At 43.8% G+C, this 24,626-nt stretch overlaps 1 protein-coding gene across 2 annotated transcripts in view; it reads right to left on the bottom strand.

Annotated features, from left to right (window-relative positions):
• The window catches only part of nhsl3 (NHS like 3), a 122,353-nt gene that overhangs the window by 47,339 nt on the left and 50,388 nt on the right, over positions 1-24,626 (bottom strand). The window lies entirely within an intron of this gene.

Genomic DNA, 24,626 nt, shown 5'->3' with positions numbered 1-24,626 from the left:
TAGTGTAGAGGATTGTCGAAGATTGCAGAGAGACATTGATAGGATGCAGAAGTGGGCTGAGAAGTGGCAGATGGAGTTCAACCCGGAGAAGTGTGAGGTGGTACACTTTGGAAGGACAAACTCCAAGGCAGAGTACAAAGTAAATGTTAGGTTGCTTGGTAGTGCTGAGGAGCAGAGAGATCTGGGGGTATATGTCCACAGATCCCTGAAAGTTGCCTCACAGTTGGATAGGGTAGTTAAGAAAGCTTATGGAGTGTTAGCTTTCATAAGTCGAGGGATAGAGTTTAAGAGTCGCGATGTAATGATGCAGCTCTATAAAATTCTGGTTAGGCCACACTTGGAGTACTGTGTCCAGTTCTGGTCACCTCACTATAGGAAGGATGTGGAAGCATTGGAAAGGGTACAGAGGAGATTTACCAGGATGCTGCCTGGTTTAGAGAGTATGCATTATGATCAGAGATTAAGGGAGCTAGGGCTTTACTCTTTGGAGAGGAGGATGAGAGGAGACATGATACAGGTGTACAAGATATTAAGAGGAATAGATAGAGTGGACAGCTAGCGCCTCTTCCCCAGGGCATCACTGCTCAATACAAGAGGGCATGGCTTTAAGGTAAGGGGTGGGAAGTTCAAGGGGGATATTAGAGGAAGGTTTTTTACTCAGAGAGTGGTTGGTGCGTGGAATGCACTGCCTGAGTCAGTGGTGGAGGCAGATACATTAGTGAAATTTGAAAGACTACTAGACAGGTATATGGAGGAATTTAAGGTGGGGGTTATATGGGAGGCATGGTTTAAGGGTCGGCACAACATTGTGGGCTGAAGGGTCTGTACTGTGCTGTACTATTCTACATTCTATGTTCTATTGCCCACTGACCCCTGAGGTGGGGAAATGGCCAGTTCCTATTGCCCACTGACCCCTGATGTGGTGAGATCTCCAGTACCTGTTGTCCACTGACCCCTGAGGTGGGGAAATGTCTAGTTCCTATTGTCCATTTACCCCTGTGGTGATGAGCTGTCCAATCCCTATCGTCCACTGACCCCTGATGTGGTGAGATCTCCAGTCTCTGTTGTTCACTGACCCCTGAGGTGGGGAAATGTCCCTATTGCCCACTGACTTTCAGGGTCAGTGGGCAATAGAGACTGGACATCTCACCACCTCAGGAGTCAGTGGACAACAGGTACTGGATATCTCACCACCTCAGGGGTCAGTGGGATTTAGAAATGCTGATCTCTCCTTCACAAGAAACAAGAGCAGAAAGCCAATCAGCCTCTCAAGTCTGTTCACTGAGATCATGTTCAACCTGATTTTGACCTTCGCTCCACTCTCCTACCTGAACATACACAACCCTAGGGCCAGCCTGCAATACGATTAATTGGCACACATGGAGAAGGTGGCGTTGGGCCCATCAGTCAAGGCACTGAGTACAGGAGCTGGGATATTCTGTTACTGCTGTAAAGCTTCGTGAGACCAACACTGGAGAAGTGTGCTGAATTTTACCTGTCGGAAGGATGTCATTAAAGTGGAAGTAATGCTGAAAGATTGCCGAGGATGTTACCAAGACCAGGGGGCTTGAGATACAAGGAGCGACTTGATAGGCTGGGGCATTTTTCCCAGGAGCGTCGGAGCTGAGTGATGACATTACAGAGTCATAGAGAAGTACAGCACAGAGTTTAATAAAATCAACAAGTCTGTAGATAAGAAGGTGACGGCCACATGGAATGAACTGCCAGAGGATGGGGCAGAGCTCTCTGTTATTTCAAGGGACCTCTCCTATACTAATTGAATAGTGGGAAGGATAAACAAGTTCAAAGTTTTAAGAGGATATCTTCCACTAAAAAACCCAAAATATAAAGGAAAGCTAAATATTTTGATGTTCTATTAGCTTCCGTAATTCCTTGTCGACATGTACACTCTTCCGTTCAGTATTTCCACAGGAGTCTCATGGAAACCGAAGCCATCATCCGTCACCATTCGACAGGCATTTTCAGTGTCGACAGATCATATCACTTCTCCAGTACAACCCGACTCACTGACTAATACTGGTGAGTTCCCTGTGCACTGAACAGGAACTCAGGACGTAAGCTGGAATATTTAAGTGGTCGCAACCATTTGCCAAGAGCAAAGAACCCCACCTGTGTACATTCCCAGAAAACATTTCTCAAAACCAAATCCCATCCAAGTAAACTGCATGTCTTTATGTTTATGTGGAGAACAAGTTAATGTTTAGACATCATTACATTATTTTTAAAAAGGAGAATGAAGGACTCATTCTCTGAACATTGAGAATCAAAGTGAACTCAGAGATTTAATGCAAATCGTCCAAAAAGAACAATTAATTAGAGCTCTGGATTCTGCCGCAGTTTCCACCACAAGTGTCCATCACGGGCGTGCATCTTCGGCATCCATCTGCCACGCCTGGTACTTTATTCAAGAGCCTGAAGAAAGGGACCTGCTAGGATTTAGATCACAGAACCACCGAGCACTGTGACAGGCACTTCACCTCATCGTGTCTATATCGACCATCCGGCACCCTCCTGCACCTCTGATAATAATTATAAACACTTCTATAAGGTTGACTTCATTCTCCAATGTTCCAAAGATTCAAGACCTAGTCTGGCCAATCTCTCGTTAGAACTCAGGCCCTCTAGTCCTGGCGACATCCTTGAAAATCTTTTCAGCGCTCTTTCCAATTTAACTGCATCTTTCCTATAACAGGGTGACCAAGACTGTACTCAGTATTCCAAGTGCAGTCTCACCAATAACCTGTACACCTGCAACATATTGTCCCAGATCCTGTACAAAATGCCGAGTAATGAAGGCCCGGTTGCTACTGTGTGATCCAGAATCTCCGGAGGGGAAGGCCCTAAGTCCTCGGCTTTGCTTGTTGCTTGGCGGCCGGAGTGGGGTCAAAGCACTCGGCAGAGATGGTGCTCGGTGCTCGGTGTCGGAGGCTCGAAGTTTTCGGACGGACTCACAGTCGGTTGTGGTCGGGTGCTTCCAATGCATTGGCAAGTTTGCAGCGCTTCCATTTGCGTGAGATGATGGGGCTATCGGGACTTAAGACTTTTTTTTAACCGTGCCCACGGTCTGCTCTTTATCAAATTACGGTATTGCTTTGCGCTGTTGTAACTATACATTATAATTATGTGGTTTTGTCAGTTAGTCTTGGCTTGTCCTGTGTTTCTGTGGTATCTTTCTGGAGGAACATTGTATCATTTTTTAATGCATGCATTTCTAAATGACAATAAACGAGGACTGAGTGTCCTCATAATTAATCTAATCTAATCTTTAAAAATGCCTTCTGCATCACCCTGTCTAACTATGACACCACTTTTAATTAATTATGCCCTTGTACTCATTGGTGCCTAACCTTTCCTATGTGGTATACCATTCATACCTACCATTCATAGTATGTCCTTCGTGGAGCCATTGTCCCAAGCAGAAATAATGTTGCAGGTTAAAGACCCTTCCTTAGTGTCTCTGGTGGATTTTATTTCTGTTTCAGATCTCTATCCATTTATTTTTAGTGTGCAAAATCATTTGACGGAGAGGACACAAAAATGCCCAGCGCCTGGAGCTATTGACCTGGTTAATGTTTAAAAATTTTAAACAGACCATAAATTAAAGTTTTTTTCCAATAACTCATTCCCTCTACATGTTGCCTCCCTCAAATCATTCCTCAGAACGTTCCATACATACCAATGTGCAAAGTTCAAGGAGCAAGGAAGGTCAGGAACAGCAGTTCCATTAGCTCACATGTTGTGCACGTTTGGTCTGTCTCTCATAATCCCCCACGAACATTCCCATGTCCAGCTCACCAGCCTGTCACGCCATTCCTAAATCAAGGCACAACATCACCCACTTTTCCCAGTCTCCCTGAATCTCACCCATGGCTAAAAGTGATACAAATGTCTCTACTAGACTCCATCAGTGTCTTCCCTTAACGTCCCAGAGTACCTTTGATGTCCTGGAGAGCACTGGTCTGGCCCCTGTGGACCGTCTCCTCACCGACAACAGAATGCAGCTGCCACAGAGGAAATGAAGCAAAGATTCACCAGACCAGGTTCAGGGACGGAGGGCAGACTAGGTGGAGTGGGCTGTGCACGCTGCAGTTTAAAGAAACGGATATCCTTCGCTGAAATTTTAAACCATTGACGGAGTTTAACAGGGTGGATGCTTCCCCGACTGCAGAGTGTCAGACCAGGACTTAGTCTTGGCCAGTCAGGACGGGGATGAAGAGAAAGCTTCCTCACACAAGTGGGGGATCTTTGAAGTTCGTTATCCCAAGAGACGCTGCAATTTCACTGCACAGTTCATTCAAAAAAAATCGATAAATGTCTGGATATAAAGGGAAGCAGTATGCTAGGCAAGCTTTTCACTGTATGGGTCACAATGTATCTATACCCCTGGGTCTCTCTATTCCACAATACTCTCAGGGCCACTCTGTACCTGTACCCCTAGGTATCCCTGTTCTACAACACACCCTGGGCCACAATGTACCTGTACCCCTGGGTCTCTCTGTTCTACAACACACCCTGGGCCACAATATACCTGTACCCCTGGGTATCCCTGTTCTACAACACACCCTGGGCCACAATGTACCTGTACCCCTGGGTCTCTCTGTTCTACAACACACCCTGGGCCACAATGTACCTGTACCCCTGGGTCTCTCTATTCTACAACAGTCTAGCGCCCTGTCCCTTATTGTTCAAGCCCTGCTGTGTCTTAAGTCCCAAGCTGCAGCAGTTCACACTGGTCTGAATTAAATTCCATTAGCCCCTCCTTTGTCCATTTTCCTGCACACAGTCGGTGCATTTTCCTGGACATTGTCTGTATGTCACCGTTTCCCTGCCTACTCATGTATTGCTGTTGTATCAGTTTCCACCCCTCCCCATGCTGTGCATTCCAGGCACCTAGCCCCCTCTGTGTAAAAAACTTTCCTCGTATATCTCATTCCACTGTTCCTCACTCATCTTAAACCAGTACCCTCTGATAGTCTGTGCTTCCACTCTGGGAAAAAGCCTACCCACCCTATCCAGGTTTACCAGGCCACCACTCAACCTCTGACATCCCAAGTTTCTCTAAACTCTCCTTACAGCTCATACCCTCTAAACTGTAACATGTCTTGCCGGTTTTTAAACTTAATGCCAATGAAGTCAGAATAACTTCCCTCTTCTACTGGTGGCCAGGGGCCTCTAGTCAGAATAACCTCCCGCCCCACACCAGTGGCCAGGGGCCTCCAGTCAGAATAACCTCCTGCCCCCACTGGTGGCCAGGGGCCTCCAGTCAGAATAACCTCCTTTCCCCACTGGTGGCCAGGGGCCTCCAGTCAGAATAACCTTCCGCCCCACACCAATGGCCAGGGGCCTCCAGTCAGAATAACCTCCTGCCCCCACTGGTGGCCAGGGGCCTCCAGTCAGAATAACCTCCCGCCCCACACCAGTGGCCAGGGGCCTCCAGTCAGAATTACACCCCTCCACAACTACTTTGTCTTCTTTTACCAAGCCAAATCTGAATCCATTGTTCATCAGAGGGCTCCAGATAGGAAGTGCCATAGGACCAAAGAATTACACAGCCCAGAATTGTCCTCCTGGTCCAGCTCGAGTCCAATTTTGTGTCTCTGAAGATTCTCTGGGAGTGGGTTCTCCACTGATGGACTCCCAAACACGCTCACTGACCGTCCAACCGTGGCCAGACTGGTGCCTGCAGTTATGGGAGCTGCCAGTAGGTGTCAGCACTGAGGAAAACAAACAACCAGAACTGTGTAACTTTGGGCGTTGTCCTTTAATGAAAGCAGCGTGTGACCAGCTGCACTGCTACAGTGTTCAAGGAGAAGGTTCTGGAAAGTTCCTCATACTGTGTGGGCGCTCAGTTTGTTCCTTGCAATTCCTAGCTTTTCTCCAGATTATCAGTGACACCAACACAGGGGCCACAATTGTTGATTAAATAAATCATCAAATTTGGGCTCCAAACTGAATACTGAGATAACACAAAAATGTGTAGTGTAGGGTACTCTATGCAACACTGCGTCCCCTGTCCACCAAACCAGGCATCCCCTGCCCATCCATCCAGTATCTCCCAGATACGAGACATCTCCCATCCACCCAAGCTGCATTTTCTGCCCACCCAGCAGATATTTCCTTATTACACGACCAGGTTGTTTCAGACAGAGCAAGGAAATCATGGAAAGATTCCCAGGAAGACCTCAACATGCAAACCTCCCACCAGAATGGGTGAGAGATGTTCGGTGCAGACCTGATAGATCTAAGGGCCCCTGTCCATGCTGGGTCTCCGTGTGACGATATGACTCTGCTAATCCAGGGGACAGAAGAGACCAGATCCCCTAGGTGTGACATTATCTCTATCCAGTGCAGTAAAAGCCCTCCACACCACTGAGCCTACATACTAGGAGCACTGCCACAAGAAATCAGCATCCATCATTAAGGACCCCCACCATCCAGGCCACACTTTCTTCTCTACTACCATCAGGCAGGAGATCCAGGAGCCTCAGGTTCCACACCAGCAGGTTCAACCATCAGGGCTCCTGAACCGGTGTGGATAACTTCACTCCCCTCAACTCTGAACTGATCCCACAACCTGCAGACTCACTTTCAAGGACTCTACATCTCTTGTTCTCAGTATTATTTATTTACACCTATAATTATTATTAGTAGTAGTATTTGTGCTTTTTAGTATTTGCACACTTTGTCTTCTGCACATTGGTAGTATGTCGGTCTCTGTGTGTAGTTTTCATTAATCCTATTGTATTTCTTTGTTCTACTGTGAATGCCCACAAGAAGATGAATCTCAGGGTGGTGAATGGTGACACAGGTGTAGTTTGATAACAAATTTACTTTAAACAATTGTGTACACTGAGAAACAGAGATGAAGCTGGGCTGCTGAAGGCAGCCTGAGTGGAACTGATTTCATCTAAAGCATCTTCTTGATGCTGACAAAGTTACTTTAAGAAAACAATATTGCTGCACAAGGCCGCACACTGACACGTGCTCAAGTTTGAAATGGAGTTATTGTTCGATCCCACCACGACTAAACTCTCATGACAAAGAGGTATGAGTCATCGTGAGCAGGAAGCAAACAGTGTGAAGTGCAAGTTTAACAAGGGCAGGCTGCAATGTATTCTGGCCCATATCTAAATAAGTCACTTTTCAGTGGTTATGATGATGAGGGTGAACAATACTTGAATGACAGGGGTGGCTCATGTTCAGTTCAAGCACCAGCACAGCAATGTAGGATGGACGTGTAGTTTCTGTTCAATGTGAAAATCGGCAGCATAAAATATCACCTGAACTGTACCTTACACCCTCTCACAAAACAATCCAAAAGCTATAGGTACCCCAACTAAATCATTACATTGCCCACAGACCTAACAGCAAGCACTCAGGCGTGTGCAAACCAATATGTCTGCATATTTCAACATATAGTAAGGAACTTGGGTGGTGGGGTGGAGATACGTATCTACCAAAGGAGGTGTAAGGTGTTCCTTCCCTCTGCTAACCTGCAGGTCACCCTTGGGCAAGGTGTAGCACCTGCTTAGCCGCCTCCGCCCCCCGATCAGGGTCACATGAAACCATGGGAGCAGGTGGTGGATGGTCATATGAGCAGCGAATGCACATCACAAGTCCTGGTTAGGTGACTACAGACAATCTCTGAAGAGTATTGACAATGGCTGGGGTCAGCCGACTTGTAAAGACCACTGCCCAGAAGAAGGCAATGGCAAACCACTTCTGTAGAACAACTTGCCAAGAACAATCATGGTCACAGAAAGACCACAGTCGCCCACATCATACAACATGGCACATAATGAACGAGTGAGAAACCTGGCAAATTCCTAATTGTTCTCAGCCATCACCTTCTCCCCTGCTTGGATGGGCGTCAGTGTGGCCACATCTGCCCAGCATCAGTCTGATTCATTCATGCCACAGTTTAGCTTACAACGAATGAATAACATTTTAGATACTTAACAGAGTGTTCTTTTGTGACTATATTTTACAGATATCTTATAGGTGCTTGCATTCTTCAATGTGCCTCCCCCGCCCCCAATGCTATATGTAACAGTTTGTGACTGTTGTTACTGTGTTTTGCACTTTGACCCCAGAGTAACACTGTTTTGTTTGGCTGTATTCATGGGTATCCATGTATGGTTGAATGACAATTAAACTTGAACTATTTGTGTGTGTGATTTGTTTGTGTGTAATTTTTTATTTAGTCTATTGTACTTCTCTGTTCTACTGTGAATGCCTGCAAAAAATGAAACCCAGGTTGCACATGGTGACATAGATGTACTTGGCTAATAAATTCACTTTGAACTTTGATATTTAAAATAATATTCCAAACTTTGACTCAGATCCTTCCCGCAGGAAGCTAGAGTCACATTCATAGAAAAGTACAGTACAGATACCTGCCTTCAGCTCATCTAGTCTGTACTGAACCATTTAAACTGTCTACTGCCACTGACCTTCACAAGGACCATAGCCCTCATTATCCCTCCCATCCATGTACCATCCAAACTTCTCTAAAACGTTGAAATCAAGCTTGCATGTACAACTTGTGCTGGCAGCTCATTCCACACTCTCACCACCACCTGAGTGAAGAAATTCCCCTCATGTGTCTCTTAAACGTTTCACCTTTCATCCTTAATCCATGACCCCTAGTTGTAGTCCCATCCAATTTCAGTGGGAAAAGCCTACTTGAATTTACCCTATCTATACCCCTCATAATTTTGTATACTTCTATCAAATCTCCTCTCAATCTTCTATGTCCCAAGGGATAAAGTCCTAACCTATTTAATCTTTCCTCATAACTCAGGTCCTCCAGACCCAGCAACATCCTTCTAAATTTTCTCTGTACTCTTTCAGCCTTATTTACCACTTTCCTGTAGGTAGGTGACCAAAATTTAGGCCTCACCATTGTCTTATACAACTTCAACATAACATTCCATCTCCTGTACTCAGTACTTTGATTTATGAAGACTAATGTGCCAGAAGCTTTGTTTATGACCCCATTAACCTGTGACACCCAAGCAGGGCAGCCAATCAGATCATGGGAAAAGGGAAAAACACTAACAAAGAAGCAAATGCATTGGCCTGGCCTAGCCAGAAGAGCTCAGCATCACATCCCAACACAGGATTATAAAGATATGCCACATGTATAGAATAAATATTTATACAAAATTTACTCTTCAGCAGACAAGTAGGTCAGGTTCATCAGTCTACAATGTGGTAGGCTGTCTCGAACCAATATCTAAATAAACAACAGTATCATTGGAATAAGTACAGATGTTTCCTAGGATAGCTGGATCAGAGTTAATCCTCCCCTTCGGAATCAGGTACAGATGTTTCCCAGGACAGCTGAGTTAGAGTTAATTCTTCCATCAGTTGCCATCACTGTGCTGCTGTCTACAAGGACTCATCTCAGTGATGAAAGCTTTGGCCGGTGTACCATGTGCTGTGGGAAAGATGGGATTACTTCTATCAAATGACAGAATCCAAGAGTTGAAGTGCTGTTCGAACTCCCGACATTAGTAGCATTGTGCATCCCAGACCACAGCAAAGTGCACTTCCTAACGTTCCTCACCACTGTCCTATCAAACAGGTCTTCTCGGATGTGGGTCCAAAGTTGAAGAAGCCCAACCCATGGGTGACACTGTTTATCCATGGCAATGGCTGCTTGTTCCTGGACAGCACTGTATCTCAGGGTCAAGAATGCCAGTGGAGGTGTGAACGCTTTATGTTTAAAGGTGCCGTTCCCCAAGGTCTGTGAGTTTGGGTATGATGACATTGAAGAAACCAATTCTCCCCTATAACAAACAGACTGATCTCTGTACACAGCAAAGATCCGCTGTAAATTACACCGACAGATTTAATGCTTGGAAGATGGTTTCCAAATGGCAAGCTGGCAGATCTTCCTTGATATATACACACAACAGTTTTGTTTGTAAAGAGCTCCTAAATCAAAGCTTCCTCCAGCCAACAAACAAGAGCAACAGCGGAATTCCTCCCTCACTCTCCACTTCAGGCTGAATTCCAATTCCACCATCATAGTTACAACCCCAAAACAATCCTCCAAGATTCACACAGGACAGCTCATCTAGACTTGACCTGAAATCTAAACTCTTTACTAAAGAGGTGAATCTGCTTCAAAAGACCCAACACCTTCAGCTAGCCAGCACATCCACAAACTCTTCATTAAAGAGCTGAACCTACTTTGAAAGACCCAACACCCCCAGACAACCAACACCTCAATAAATTCTTCATGAAACAGCTGAACCCGCTTCAAAAGACCCAACACCCCCAGCCAACCATCACCTCAACAAATACAGCAACCCCAGACAGTGAAGACCCCTCATCACATGACTAGCAACACTTGAAACAGCAGACAAATAAGACGGGTCTGTCATTGGTGAATTTCACAGAAACTTATTTTACCCTGATAATTCAAATTTTGGAGAAGTATTTATGATGAAAAAGTCAATAAAAAAGGTGAAGATGGAATACAAAAGTAAGCTAGCCAGTAATATTAAAGAGAATACCAAAAGCTTCTTCAAATACATAAAGTGTAACGGAGAGGAGAGGAGAGAGTGGATATCAGTCAGCCGGAAAGCGATGCTAGAGAGGTAGTAACGGGGGGCAATGAAATGGTAGATGAACTGAATAAGCATTTTGCATCAGTCATTACTGTGGAAGTCACTAATAGTATGGTAGAAGTTTCAGGTGTTTTTGGTGTTTTGGGGGTCATGAAGTGTGTGAAGTTACCATTGGAGAGAAGGTTCTTGAGAAACTGAAAGCTCTAAAGATAGATAAGTCACCTGGACGAGCTGGTGCACACCACAGGGTTCTGGAAGAAATGATTCAAGAGACTTGGAGGCATTAGAAATGATCTTTCAATAATCACTAGGTTCTGGAATGGTTCTGGAAGACTGGAAAATTGCAAATGACATGTCACTCTTCAAGATGGGAGAGAGGCAGAAGAAAGGAAATTATAGGCCAGTTAGTCTGACCTCAATGGTTGGGAAGATGTTGGAGTCTATTACTAAGGATGAGATCTCAGGGTACTTGGAGGCACATGATTTCATTATCAGCATGGTTTCCTCAGGAGTAAATCTTGTCTGACAAATCTGTTGGAATTCGAGTCTTGGGGTCTTGGGTCTTGAGCTTGGCTTGGGATCCTCGAGGCTTGGGGTCTCGGGTCTTGAGCTTGGCTGCAGGCTGGGGTCTTGGGTCTTGAGCTTGGCTAGGGATCTCCGAGGCTTGGGTTCTTGGAGCTTGGCTTGGGATCCTCGAGGCTTGGGTTCTTGGAGCTTGGCTTGGGATCCTCGAGGCCTGGGTTCTTGGAGCTTGGCTTGGGATCCTCGAGGCTTGGGTTCTTGGAGCTTGGCTTGGGATCCTCGAGGCTTGGGTTCTTGGAGCTTGGCTTGGGATCCTCGAGGCTTGGGTTCTTGGAGCTTGGCTTGGGATCCTCGAGGCTTGGGTTCTTGGAGCTTGGCTTGGGATCCTCGAGGCCTGGGTTCTTGGAGCTTGGCTTGGGATCCTCGAGGCTTGGGTTCTTGGAGCTTGGCTTGGGATCTTCAAGGCTTGGGTTCTTGGAGCTTGGCTTGGGATCCTCGAGTCTTGGGTTCTTGGAGCTTGGGCTTGGCTTGGGATCCTTGAGGCTTGGGGTCTTCGTCTTGAAATGCGGAGGCTGATAACTCGGAGACTGGAGCTGAGAGACAGACTGGGAACTGAACATCAACATAGAGCCGGGACTCATCCTTCGACAAGCCAGGACTCATCTTTAACACAACACAAACATGAGACAGGACTGAATATAGACATAGAGCTGGGACTTATCCTACGACAAGCCGGGACTCAACTTCATCTCCACACCAAGGTGGGGCAGGTCTCTCCATCAGGTAACGGCAGAACAGCCAGACTTACCCAACAGAGGCAAGGGCAAGACAAGACAGATTCCCCCGCAGGGCAACAGCAGAACAGCCTGGCTTACCCCACAGACGCAAGGACAAGACAAGACAGATCCCCCACAGGGCAACGGCAAAACAGCCTGGCTTACCCCACAGAGGCAAGGACAAGAAGCGACAAACACCAAAGAATGGCAGACAGTTCCATCTCTGCTCCAGGGAAGCTCCAAGTCTCAGTTCGGCCAGCAACCTCAGCTGGCTACAGAAACAGCCAGATTCCTACCTAGCTTGGAGTGGCTGGCAGCCACTCAGCTGGCCCGGGAAACAGCCAAGTCCATACCGCAATGACCACTCCGACGAGTGGCAACAAGGCTCCATGAAGCAGTGGTCCTCCAACCAGGCCTAGAGCTCACAAATGGTTACACTAGCCTTCCATCAGCAGGTTGCTCCAAGGAGGACTGACAAGACAAACCAGCAGCCTACACTCAACCCCAAGGCTACTTATATTCCAAGCCCCAAGGCGGGAATCAGGTGCCTATGATTAACTCAAACAAGGGACAGCTGGAAGACCCGGAGTCCTGAGTCCACGGACCGGACCGTGAACCGGAATGCAGACTTCACGGACCGGAGCATGACACAAAGTGCATATATGTCACCATATACAACCCTGAGATTCATTTTCCTGTGGGCATACTCAGCAAATCTGTAGAATAGTAACTATAACAGGATCAATGAAAAGATCAACCAGAGTGCAGAAGACAACAAACTGTGCAAATGCAGATAAACATAATTAGCAATAAATAACAAGGACGTGAGATAACGAGATAAAGAGTCCTTAAAGTGAGATCATTGTTTCTGGGAACATCTCAATGGATGGGCAAGTGAGTGCAGTTATCCCCTTTTGTTCAGGGATTAAGGGGTAGCAACTGCTCTTAAACCTGGTGGTGCGAGTCTTGGGGCTCCTGTATCTTCTACCTGACGGCAGCAGCGAGAAGACAGCATGACTTGGGTGGCGGGGATCTCCGAAGAGGAATACTCCTTTCCTATGACAGTATTTCATGTACAGTGGTGCCTGAAAGTTTGTGAACCCTGTACAATTTTCTCTATTTCTGCATAAATATGACCTAAAATGTGATCAGATCTTTATTTAAGTCCTAAAACTAGATAAAGGGAACCCAATTAAATAAAAAGTACAAAAAAGACATTATACTTCTACAGGGTTCACAAACTTTCTAGCATCACTGTAGATGTGCTCAATGGCTGGGAGGACTTTACCCGTGACGTACTGGGCCGAATCCTCCACACATTGTAGGATTTTCCACTCAAAGGCATCGCTGTTTCCATACCAGGCTCCGATGCAGCCAGTCAATGCACTCTCCACCGCACACCTATTGGAGTTTGTCCTGCCAAATCTCCACAGCCTCCTAAGGAAGTGGAGGGGCTGCCGTGCTTTCTTCTCAATTGCACTTACGTGCTGCGTCCAGGACAGGTTCTATGAAATAGTAATATCCAGGAATTTAAAGTTACTGATCCTCTCCACTTCTGATCCTCCAATGAGGACTGGCTCATGGACCCCTGGTTTCCCTCTCCTGACGTCTACAATCAGTTCCCACATCCCACATCCAGAAGGCATGTGGGTTGGTAAATTAATAGACCGATGTAAGTTACCCATAGTGTGCAGGTAGGTGGTAAAATCAGGGGACAGTTGATAGGAATATGGGGCTTAGAGGTTGCAGGGAAAAGTGAGTGGGATTTGGCATCTCTCAAACATCACAAATACCAAAGGATCAAACAAACGTCCAGTGAGCAGCTCAAGGCAATCGGTAGCTGTGGGGTCCATACTCACACGGGATCAATACTGCTGTTCAGAAATAAGCAGATATTGCAAAGATCAGGTCTGCATGGCCAAGTAAACTCCAGAGGCGACAAGCAATAAAGAGGTGTTTTCAGTATCACCTTAGAAGTACAGTTAATCTGTGATGGTGAACATGTTTATTCTCAGTCCAAACCACCATTGATTGAAAACAGATCCCAGTGCACACCCAGTCCAAATGACCTAGTGTTGTCATTCCCTAACGTACAAAGAACCAATATTGCAAAACGTATTTTTCATCTAAAAACCGAGATCAGTATGAAGCAAATTGCAGACAGCATTGTGGGAAAAGGCATCGAATTTATATCATCGACAGTTGGATTTTAGCTGAAAAATTTAGCTGAGATGAACATGTTTAGACAGAGCTTTTCCACCATATTCGTTCACACCCAAGTTCTCCTGAGTCATCTGACTTTTCAAATGCATTCAATCTATTTTCCCTGGCTTCGTTTGGACTCAATGTTTAGTGAAAGTGTAAGTCAAAATAATAGTACAGAAACATTTCTGAAATCCTAAATTTAGACCTAACCACAACCACAATAGGCAAGCTCTGTAGAAATTGGAACTGTGAGCCCTGATCAATATTCCCAGATTTCCAAAAGCAAAGTTTATGACTTACGTTAATGATCAATCAGTTCAAACACAAGCCCACCTCAGCAGTGACTGGGAGAAGCCTGGCTGAGCACATCTATAACACAATGTAACTCAGCACACACAGACTACATACAATGTAACTCAGCACACACAGACTACATACAATGTAACTCAGCACACACAGACTACATACAATGTCACTCAGCACACACAGACTACATACAATGTAACTCAGCACACACAGACTACATACAATGTCACTCAGCACACACAGACTACATACAATGTAACTCAGCACACACAGACTACATACAATGTAACTCAGCACACACAGACTACATACAATGTCACTACATACAATGTAACTCAGCACACAGACTACATACAATGTAACTCAGCACACACAGACTACATACAATGTCACTACATACAATGTAACTCAGCACACACAGACTACATACAATGTCACTACATACAATGTAACTCAGCACACACAGACTACATACAATGTCACTACATACAATGTAACTCAGCACACAGACTACATACAATGTAACTCAGCACACACAGACTACATACAATGTCACTACATACAATGTAACTCAGCACACAGACTACATACAATGTAACTCAGCACACACAGACTACATACAATGTCACTACATACAATGTAACTCAGCACACAGACTACATACAATGTAACTCAGCACACACAGACTACATACAGTGTAAGTCAGCACACACAGACTACATGCAATGTAAGTCAGCACACGCAGACTATATGCAATGTAACTCACCACACACAGACTCCATACCAATTGATGCTATTCTAACAGGGAAGTAAGTGGTCAGAAATGCTGGCAGACATATTTACTGGGATAATCTACTTGTTGAGTCAGAAAGCAGCTTTGGCCCTTTGTTTCTGTTAAGGAGATTGGCTCAGAAGAAGAATGAACCCTTGATCAGAACTTCCCAGCCTCTACCTGCTGTAAGGTTCTCAATTGTTCCAAAAGTTTGTTTCAATGTGATTAACGTGCTGTCAGAATGTAACTATGTCTGAAACAGAGAGCACCGTGGAGATGGAAATCCATTGTTTAAAGCAACAACACCAGAAACCTTTATCTTGCAAACAAGTGGAATAGAAAGCAGATTTATCAATTTAGGAAGAGTGAAGGGTGAGGTCAGCGATGATTAGCAATTTAAAACAAGCTGATACACAACTGAGATTGACAACCCTGTACAAACACATGATGCTTATCAGTTCACTCTCAGCCACAGTGATGGCCAGTCACCAATATCAGCTTCCCACCATGGGTCTAGTCTGGGTAGCCTTCAGAACATGACTGCATCAAAGATTTACACATGGATGCAGTGAAACTTTCAATATTCTATGAAACTAAAGGAGATTTGTTTTCCAAAGGGGTTTTCCAGAAAAAATTCTTGCTTAATTTCCTTTAAATGAAGCCATTTCCCTCTTGTTCAGTCTAAAGGCATTTCTGCTGAACCTGAGAACAAATATTTGAACAGAGGCACTAAGGTCTGAGATCAGTGCAACTAAATCAAATTGTTCAATACCACTAAAAACAGGGGCATCTTTTTAGAGAGGAACTCGGCTTCATTTACCAACAATAAGCGAAGTTAAACTTGCACACTGCCCTTCTCCTGTGCAGGGAGATTCTACCCTTTTGTCAAGTCATTACAGAGGAAGATTAGGGGACAGAGATTATGTTCAGGGAAGAGTTCTACCTGTTCCTCAGGGCTCCTTCTTAAGCTTTTGACTTCATTAGTTTTAGAGTTAATAATCGCTCCAGGAACACACCACCAACTCCACTGAGCACGGCTCCAATAATGGATTAAACTTTTAGCAAAAATCCTTGCAATTAAATCAAAGCAACTTTGGCAGATGCTGCCTCCGAACTAAACAGGTAACTGTTCCATCCAATCTCTTCAAGAGCAAGAAGACAGCCTGGCACGTGCAAAGAGCAATGACCTCTGATGTTCTAGGCAACATGTTCAGTTTTATAACTCCAAAACATACAATTTGAAGAAAAAGATGGGAACCATGAGAGCTGTTCTTCACTTTAAGCGAGGCGAGCACGTATTATGAGGGAGCATCATGGCGCATGCAATTCAAATAAATTTTCACATATAACCTGTAATTAATTATTTAAACAACAAAGAATTACATAATCAAACAACATATTTACAATATTACTCAAATATTACTGATATATTAAATACACAACATTACATTACATCATCCCACTCACAGCAATATTAGAAAGATGAATAAAACTATTGATTAACAGATTGGTTCTTAAAAATGAAATGCAAAGAAATTGGCGAATCAACGAGAGCAGATCACAGCTGATAATCAGGACCAGGAGCAGGAGATGGCCACCTGTCACAACCACTTTCCCACATTATCCCCTTTTTCCTCAATTCTCCTCATGACCCTAAATCAATCAACTGCTGGCATGAGTAAGAATACCAAAGGTTCATTATTTTCTGAGTAAAGCAAAATTCCTCATCTCATTCCCGAATGACCTATCACCTATTCTCAAACTGTCCACTGGCTCCTGGTGCTCAGCCAGGCGGCGCATTCTCCCTGCGTCTGGCTAGTCAAATCCTTTAAGAATTTTTTTCAGACTCATTGCGATCTCTCATTTTTCACAAATTGAGAGAAAGGAGTCCACATCTTCTCAAACTCCCATCATGTAGCAAACCCGCCTTTCCCAAAGCAGACTTGTGAATCTTCATGCATTCCCACCATGGTCATTCTGAGGCAAGAGGTCCAAACCCGGCCACAGTTCTCCCAAGTACGATCTCACTAAAGCCCTCTCCAATTGGTACATCTCTTTACTTCAGTGGTGAAACCATCTCATAATAATACCCATTTGCTGTACCTATATGTCAGCCTTCAGCAACCTGTGTATTCATGTCCACCTGATCATCGACGCTACCCAATCTCTCGCCACTTAACAACCACTCAAGGTTTTTGTTATCTGCACCAAAGTAGGTAACACATTTTCCACTTGATATTCCCTGTTCCATATTCTCACCCATTCGCTGTCTGCGTCCCATGATGCGTTTATGAATCCTCTTCCATCCTCAGAGTCCCACCCCTTCCAAAGTGTCAACAAAGTTGGAAAAAATTAAAATCACTCCCTTAGTCCCAATCCTTGTATACAACAGGCGCTTGAGTTATGGAAATCTGACTTGTAGCAACCTGACTTAAATCATTTTCCAAGACAGTAATGATAACTGACATTAATGACTGGATACAATATACATTCCATGTTAATGACTGGATACAGTATATATCCATGTTAATGTCTGGATACAGTATATATATTCGATGTTAATGTCTGGACACTATATATATTCAATGTTAATGACTGGACAGTATATATATTCGATGTTAATGTCTGGACAGTATATATATTCGATGTTAATGACTGGATATATATATTCGATGTTAATGTCTGGACAGTATATATATTCGATGTTAATGACTGGACAGTATATATATTCGAGGTTAATGTCTGGACTAGATATATTCGAGGTTAATGACTGGACTATATATATTCAGTTAATGACTGGAAGTATATATATTCGATGTTAATGTCTGGACCATATATATATTCGATGTTAATGTCTGGATACAGTATATATATTCGATGTTAATGACTGGATACAGTATATATATTCGATGTTAATGCCTGGATACAGTATATATATTCGATGTTAATGACTGGATACAGTATATATATATATATATATTCGATGTTAATGTCTGGATACAGTATATATATTCGATGTTAACGTCTGGGTACAGTATATATCGATGTTAATGTCTGGATACAGTATATATATTCGATGTTAATGACTATATATATTCGATGTTAATGACTGGATACAGTATATATATTCAATGTTAATGTCTGGATACAGTATATATATTCGATGTTAATGACTGGATACAGTATATATATTCGGTTACTGGATACAGTATATATATTCGATGTTAATGTCTGGATAGTATATATATTCGACGTTAATGACTGGGTACAGTATATATATTCGACGTTAATGACTGGATACAGTATATTCGACGTTAATGTCTGGATAGTATATATATTCAACGTTAATGACTGGATACTATATATATTCGACGTTAATGTCTGGATACAGTATACATATTCGACGTTAATGACTGGATACAGTATATATATTCGATGTTAATGTCTGGATACAGTATATATATTCGATGTTAATGTCTGGATACAGTATATATTCTGTTATGTTTTGTAATTCCAAAACAAAATTAATTGAAAGGAAAACAACGGTCGAAAATGCAAGTCTAACTGGGCCTTTACGTTCAGCAAGCGTGCATATATCACACGGTGGCATGATGACGTATGTCCGTTACTTACTTTTATATATAACCCACAATGCATTATGCAAACAACAAAGAGCGCTTAATCAAACAACATATCTACAATATTACTCAAATATTACTTTAATATTAAGGACATAACACTGCTCCCTGCTGTGCTATAAACTCCAACTCAATAGAGAATGCATCTCAACTGTATACACTGTATAGTACAAACACTATAGCATAGTAAATTGTAAATTATCCCATTCAGGCCTAAAGATTTAATCGCTGTGGAGTTCTTACTCTTGTGGGATAGCATCTTTCCTGACTGGGGGTGGGGGGCGCAGGATCACTCTGCTTGGCCAGTGAGGCTTGTGGCTGTGAAACAACCTCAGGTCTTGTGGTCTCCTCTGGGGAGGTTGTAAGAGTTGACTCTGGGACTGCAGGAAATTGTTCTGACCGCTCTGGACACCTTTTTTCTCCAACAATTAACTCTGCTCCCCTTTGCAGATCAGTGTGTCATCTCCAGATGACGTCAGATGTAACGTCCATTGTGTAGGAGAGTGGTCCAGTTCTGTTCTTAATCTTTCTGAGAACCCACTTCTGATCACCTCTGTAGTCCCTCACCAGGACTGCTTGTCCAGGAGTGAAATATCAAACCTCCTTGTTTGAGGAGCTTTCAACTTGCCTCAGCTGTTTGTCTTGCATACTCCTTTTGAGATTGGGCTTGAGGAAATGCAAGTGTGAATGGATGTGATATGGACGGAGGAAAATGGTGAACTTCTGATTCATTGTCTTCTGCTGATGTTGCTCATAATGTGTTCTTTAGACTCTGGTCAAACTTTTCCATCAAGCCTATTGTAGCTGGGGGGTACAGTGCAGATGTAATATTAGATTAGATTATTAGATTATGAGGACACGCAGTCCTCTTTTATTATCATTTAATAATGCATGCATTAAGAAATGATACAATATTCCTCTGGTGTGATATCACAGAAACACAGGACAGACCAAGACTGAAAAACTAACAAAAACCACATAATTATAACATATAGTTACAACTGTGCAACAATACCATAACTTGATGAAGAACAGGCCATGGGCACGGTAAAAAAGTTCAAAGTCTCTCGAATGTCCCACATCTCACGCAGACAGGAGAAGGAAGAAAACTCTCCCTGCCATGCCTGACCACAGTCCGACTGAGTCGTCCGAAAACTTCGAGCTCTGATCAGCCCTCCAACACCGAGTACCGAGCACCATCTCTGCCAAACGCTTCGACCCCAGCCTCAGTCGCCAGCAGCAGGCAAAGCCAGGGATTTTGGGGCCTTCCCTCCGGAGATTCTCGATCGCACAGTAGCAGCGGCAGCGAACCGGCCATTTGAGAAGTTTTCTCCAGATGTTCCTCTGTGCTTCTCACGGCTGTCTCCATCAAATCAGAATTGTGCACGGCATCCTTACAAATACAATATCATTTCACCGGAGAGCGGCACGCGCTGCGTCGCGCTACCATCTTCTCCTCCCGCCTTCCCATCTTATTCCACATATTTTCAGGAATGACTGAAACTGTTCCACAACAAACTGTGGTCCATTGTTACTGACTAAGTGTCTTGTAACACCAGTCCTTGAGAAGAGACTTCTCAATACATCAACAGAGGCTGTAGTGGGGGCTATTGGAAACACTTCTGATCACCTTGTAGCTGCATCAACTACTACGAAGAAATTTGTGCCCATGAATGGTCCAGCAAAATCTGCGAGCACAATGCAGGTCATTCCCAGGGATGGAGAGGCACTGCTCTTGGCATCTTCTGGATATGTTGGCAACCTGTACAGTGCATCTATCCCAGGCCTCAGGCAAGTCCACTTTGCTGAAATGTTTCCTTCCAGAAGGGTTTGCAAAGGTATCCCGAGCAGAAAGTATTGATCTACTTTCAGTACAGGGTTGATGGTGACCTCAAAATCACCACAGATCCTGTCAGACCAATTCTTCATAGCTACTGGGATGACTGGCATTGCTCATGGGCTCCACTCAGCCTTGGAAAGAATTCCTTCAGCCTCCAGGTGATCGAGCTCACTGGCTACTTTATAACAGATGGCATAACGAACCAGACGAGTTTTGTAAAACTTGGGTGTGGCATTTTCATTTAACATTACTTTACCCTTGATATGTTTCAGATTTCCAATGCCATCTTTGAACACTGCTGTGGCATCATCCAATACCTTTGATAATTCACTTTCAGTTGTCTCTATTGCGGGGGATGTGGCATTTCAAATGGTGAATGGATCTCCAATCAAGTTGTTGTTGTCACAGCCAATCACGGCCCCAGAATGCTGGCTTTCCCATTTTTACCACATACAAGCCCAATGTGGCTTTTGGCTGTTGTATTTCACTGTTACAAATGTAATTCCCACAGGAGTTATCTTTTCTCCAGTATAAGTTCTTAGTTGGATATCTGCAGGTTTCAATTTGGCATCTTTGAAATGCCATTCAAACTCATTTCGTGGAAACCCCCAAGACAGTGTCTAATTGCATTTTAGTAATTTGCCGTTCACTTCTGGTGTAAGCCATATTGCTTGTCTCTTATTCATTTTCACATTGTAAATCTCAAAGCTGCGCAGTCCTGCGTCACTCTCATCTTTATTAGATTTTCCATCAACAACGTGCAGTTTAGTGCTCTTTTTGAAACTACAGCTTGACTTTTTAATCTTTTTCTCTTCCCTGTGCAGTCCATTCATTTTTGTCCGTCAAACATGCTCTTTGTATGTGTCCTACTTTGTTGCATGTTTCTGCAAGTTTCACCTTTAAACCTGCATTGGTCTAGTACATGTGAGCCCCTGCCACAACAGGAACACCGTTTCTGTTTAGACATAATTTTGTTCATGCTCACTTTCATTCCAGACTTCAACACAATTGTGTCTCTGTCTGCTGTTTCCATTGATACAGCTATTTCAACTGCTCTTTAAAACCCAAGTTGTGCTTTCTTGTGAGATTCCACAAACTAAACGATCTCTCAGTGCATCATTAAGCCCATCGTTGAACTGACAATGCTCAGACAATCTCTTTAATTCAGCCATGTATTCTGAAATGGACTCCTCTTGCCTTTAATTCTGCTCATGAAACCTAAGGCATTCTGCAATCAACGATGGTTCTAAATGTTCCTTCATTACTTTCACAATACAGCAAAGCTCAGTTCAGCCAGTTTGGTTGGAGCTGTTAAACCTCTAAGTAAACAGTATGCCTTCAACTCAGCAAAACTGGTACTCGCTTCTCACTGGCTATTTCATTTGCTTCAAAATACTACTCAATTAGCTCAGTATACACAAGCCAGTTAACCATTGATCAATCGATTGCATCAATGTTTCTGATGTAGCCAGTCATTTCTGCTCTTTTTTTATGATTAGATTACAAACGTTTGTAGATTAATAGATTAGATTAGATTATGAGGACACTCAGTCCTCATTTATTGTCATTTAGAAATGCATGCATTAAGAAATGATACAATGTTCCTCCGGAGTGATATCACAAAAAAAAACAGGACAAACCAAAGACTAACACTGACAAGACCACATAATTATAACATACAGTATAGTTACAGCAGTGCAAAGCAATACCATAATTTGATAAAGAGCAGACCATGGGTATGGTAAAATAGGGTCTCAAAGTTCCAATCGACTCCCGATCGTCCCCGATAGCAGGCGGCAAAAGGGAGAAACTCTCCCTGCCATAATCCTCCAGGCACCGACAACTGTGGATGCATTGGAAGCACCCAAGCACAGCTGACTCTGAGTCCGTCCGAAAACTTCAAGCCTCCAATCAGCCCTCCGACACCGAGCACCGAGCACCGAGCACCATCTCTGCCGAGTGCTTCGACCCCGTCCCAGCCGCCAAGCAACAAGCAAAGCCGAGGACTCAGGGCCTTCCCCTCCGGAGCTTCTGGATCACACAGTAGCAGCGGCAGCGAGAAAGGCATTTCAGAAGTTTTCCCAGTTGTTCCTCCATTCTCTTACATCTGCCTCCATCAAATCAGGATGCGCACGGCACCCTGCTTGACAGATTACAGATATCATTCACCGGAGTGGCCGCGTAAGCTGCGTCGCACCGCCATCTTCTCCTCCTCCTTTTTCTCCAAACATACCTTTGCTCATTGCAGCCAAAAAGTTCTATCTTAACTTCATCAGTCCACAGGACTTGTTTCCAAAATGCATCAGGCTTGTTTAGATGTTCCTTTGAACCTTTTGAATAGAACTTTTTGGCCGCAATGAGCAAAGGTATGTTTGGAGAAAAAAGGGTGCAGAATTTCATGAAAAGAACCCCTCTCCAATTGTTAAGCACAGGGGTGGATCGATCATGCTTTGGGCTTGTGTTGCAGCCAGTGGCACAGGGAATATTTACTGGTAGAGGGAAGAATGAATTCAATTAAATATAAGCAAATTCTGGAAGCAAACATCACATCGTCTGTAAAAAAGCCGAAAATGAAAAGAGGATGGCTTCTACAACAGGATAATGATCCTAAACTCACCTCAAAATCCATAATGGACTACCTCAAGAGGCACAAGCTGAAGGTTTTGCCATGGCCCTCACAGTCCCCTGACCTAAACATCATCGAGAATCTGTGGCTAGACCTCAAAAGAGCAGTGCATGCAAGACAGCCCAAGAACCTCACAGAACTAGAAGCCTTTTGCAAGGAAGAATGGGTGAAAATCTCCCAAACAAGAATTGAAAGGCTCTTAGCTGGCTACAAAAAGCGTTTACAAGCTGTGATCCTTGCCAAAGGGGGTGTTACTAAGTACTGCCATGCAGGGTGCCTGAACTTTTGCTTCTGGTCCTTTTCCTTTTTTGTCATTTTGAAACTGTAAAAGATGAAAATAAAAATGTTTTTTCGCTTAAAATACTGAAGAAATGTGTCATCTTTAACTTTATGCCTTTTGGAAATCAGTTTATTTTTTACCCGTTTAGCTGTTCACAGTAACAGAAATTTTGACCGGGGTGCCCAAACTTTTGCATGCCACTGTATTTCTGACTTAGGAAGAAATTGGTTTATGGACAGCCTTAAGAATGGGACTGCCTATTTGATATTGCAGCATATTCAAATGTTGAAATTTAAATTATGAATATAATACATAATCTTCTCAATTCCCTGTTAAACTGCAGTTACTTGGACTTTAGTAGATCAGCAGCACATTGAGGGAAAACTCAGCCACAAACCTCCTGGCCTTTTACCCTGCAGTGAAGCCAGCAGCCAAAAGCCACCAAAGCTCCTCAGGACCAAGGTAAATGGTTTCCACCAAAAACGGTTCTCATTAGAAACCACCTCCCCAAGGGCTGGTAATTACAGTATTCCCAAAATGCTACTTACTAACGCACTTGCAGACGGATTAGGTAACACTAATGTGGATTTTCCAACTAATATCACAAATCCTGCCAGTGTAGAATTCTATCAGGGATTCTTGTTTGATAAATACCAGAACACTGTGACCTTGCATCGTACACAAGGACAAGACCAGCCTGTGTAATTTGGTTCCCTGCTCTCGGTCAGCAGCTGTCCCAACACCTGGAACTCAAGAGTCCTCCAGCAAAAAGGTTTACCAAGACAGATTTTTCGGCACATTAAATCTGAAATGCACTCAAAAAGAAATTCAGATTATCCTTCACAAGCAGGCTTCATTAGTATCATATGTGGCCAACAACAGGACCTGGTAACACACACATGCCTCGGTTTTATCAACAGTACCCTCAATGAAGTGGATGATAATCAGGAGGAAAAAAGATATAATTGTATCAATGCCCCATCCCTGATCCTGTCTGTTCTAGCTTTTGTACGGGGTGTGTTGTGATTTTCACGTACGCAAGCGCAGGCATGTTCTGCAA

Source organism: Mobula hypostoma, chromosome 28 (genome assembly GCF_963921235.1).
Source record: "Mobula hypostoma chromosome 28, sMobHyp1.1, whole genome shotgun sequence".
In the NCBI taxonomy this organism is placed as follows: Eukaryota; Metazoa; Chordata; class Chondrichthyes; order Myliobatiformes; family Myliobatidae; genus Mobula; species Mobula hypostoma.
This window is presented reverse-complemented; position numbering and strand designations above follow the sequence as displayed.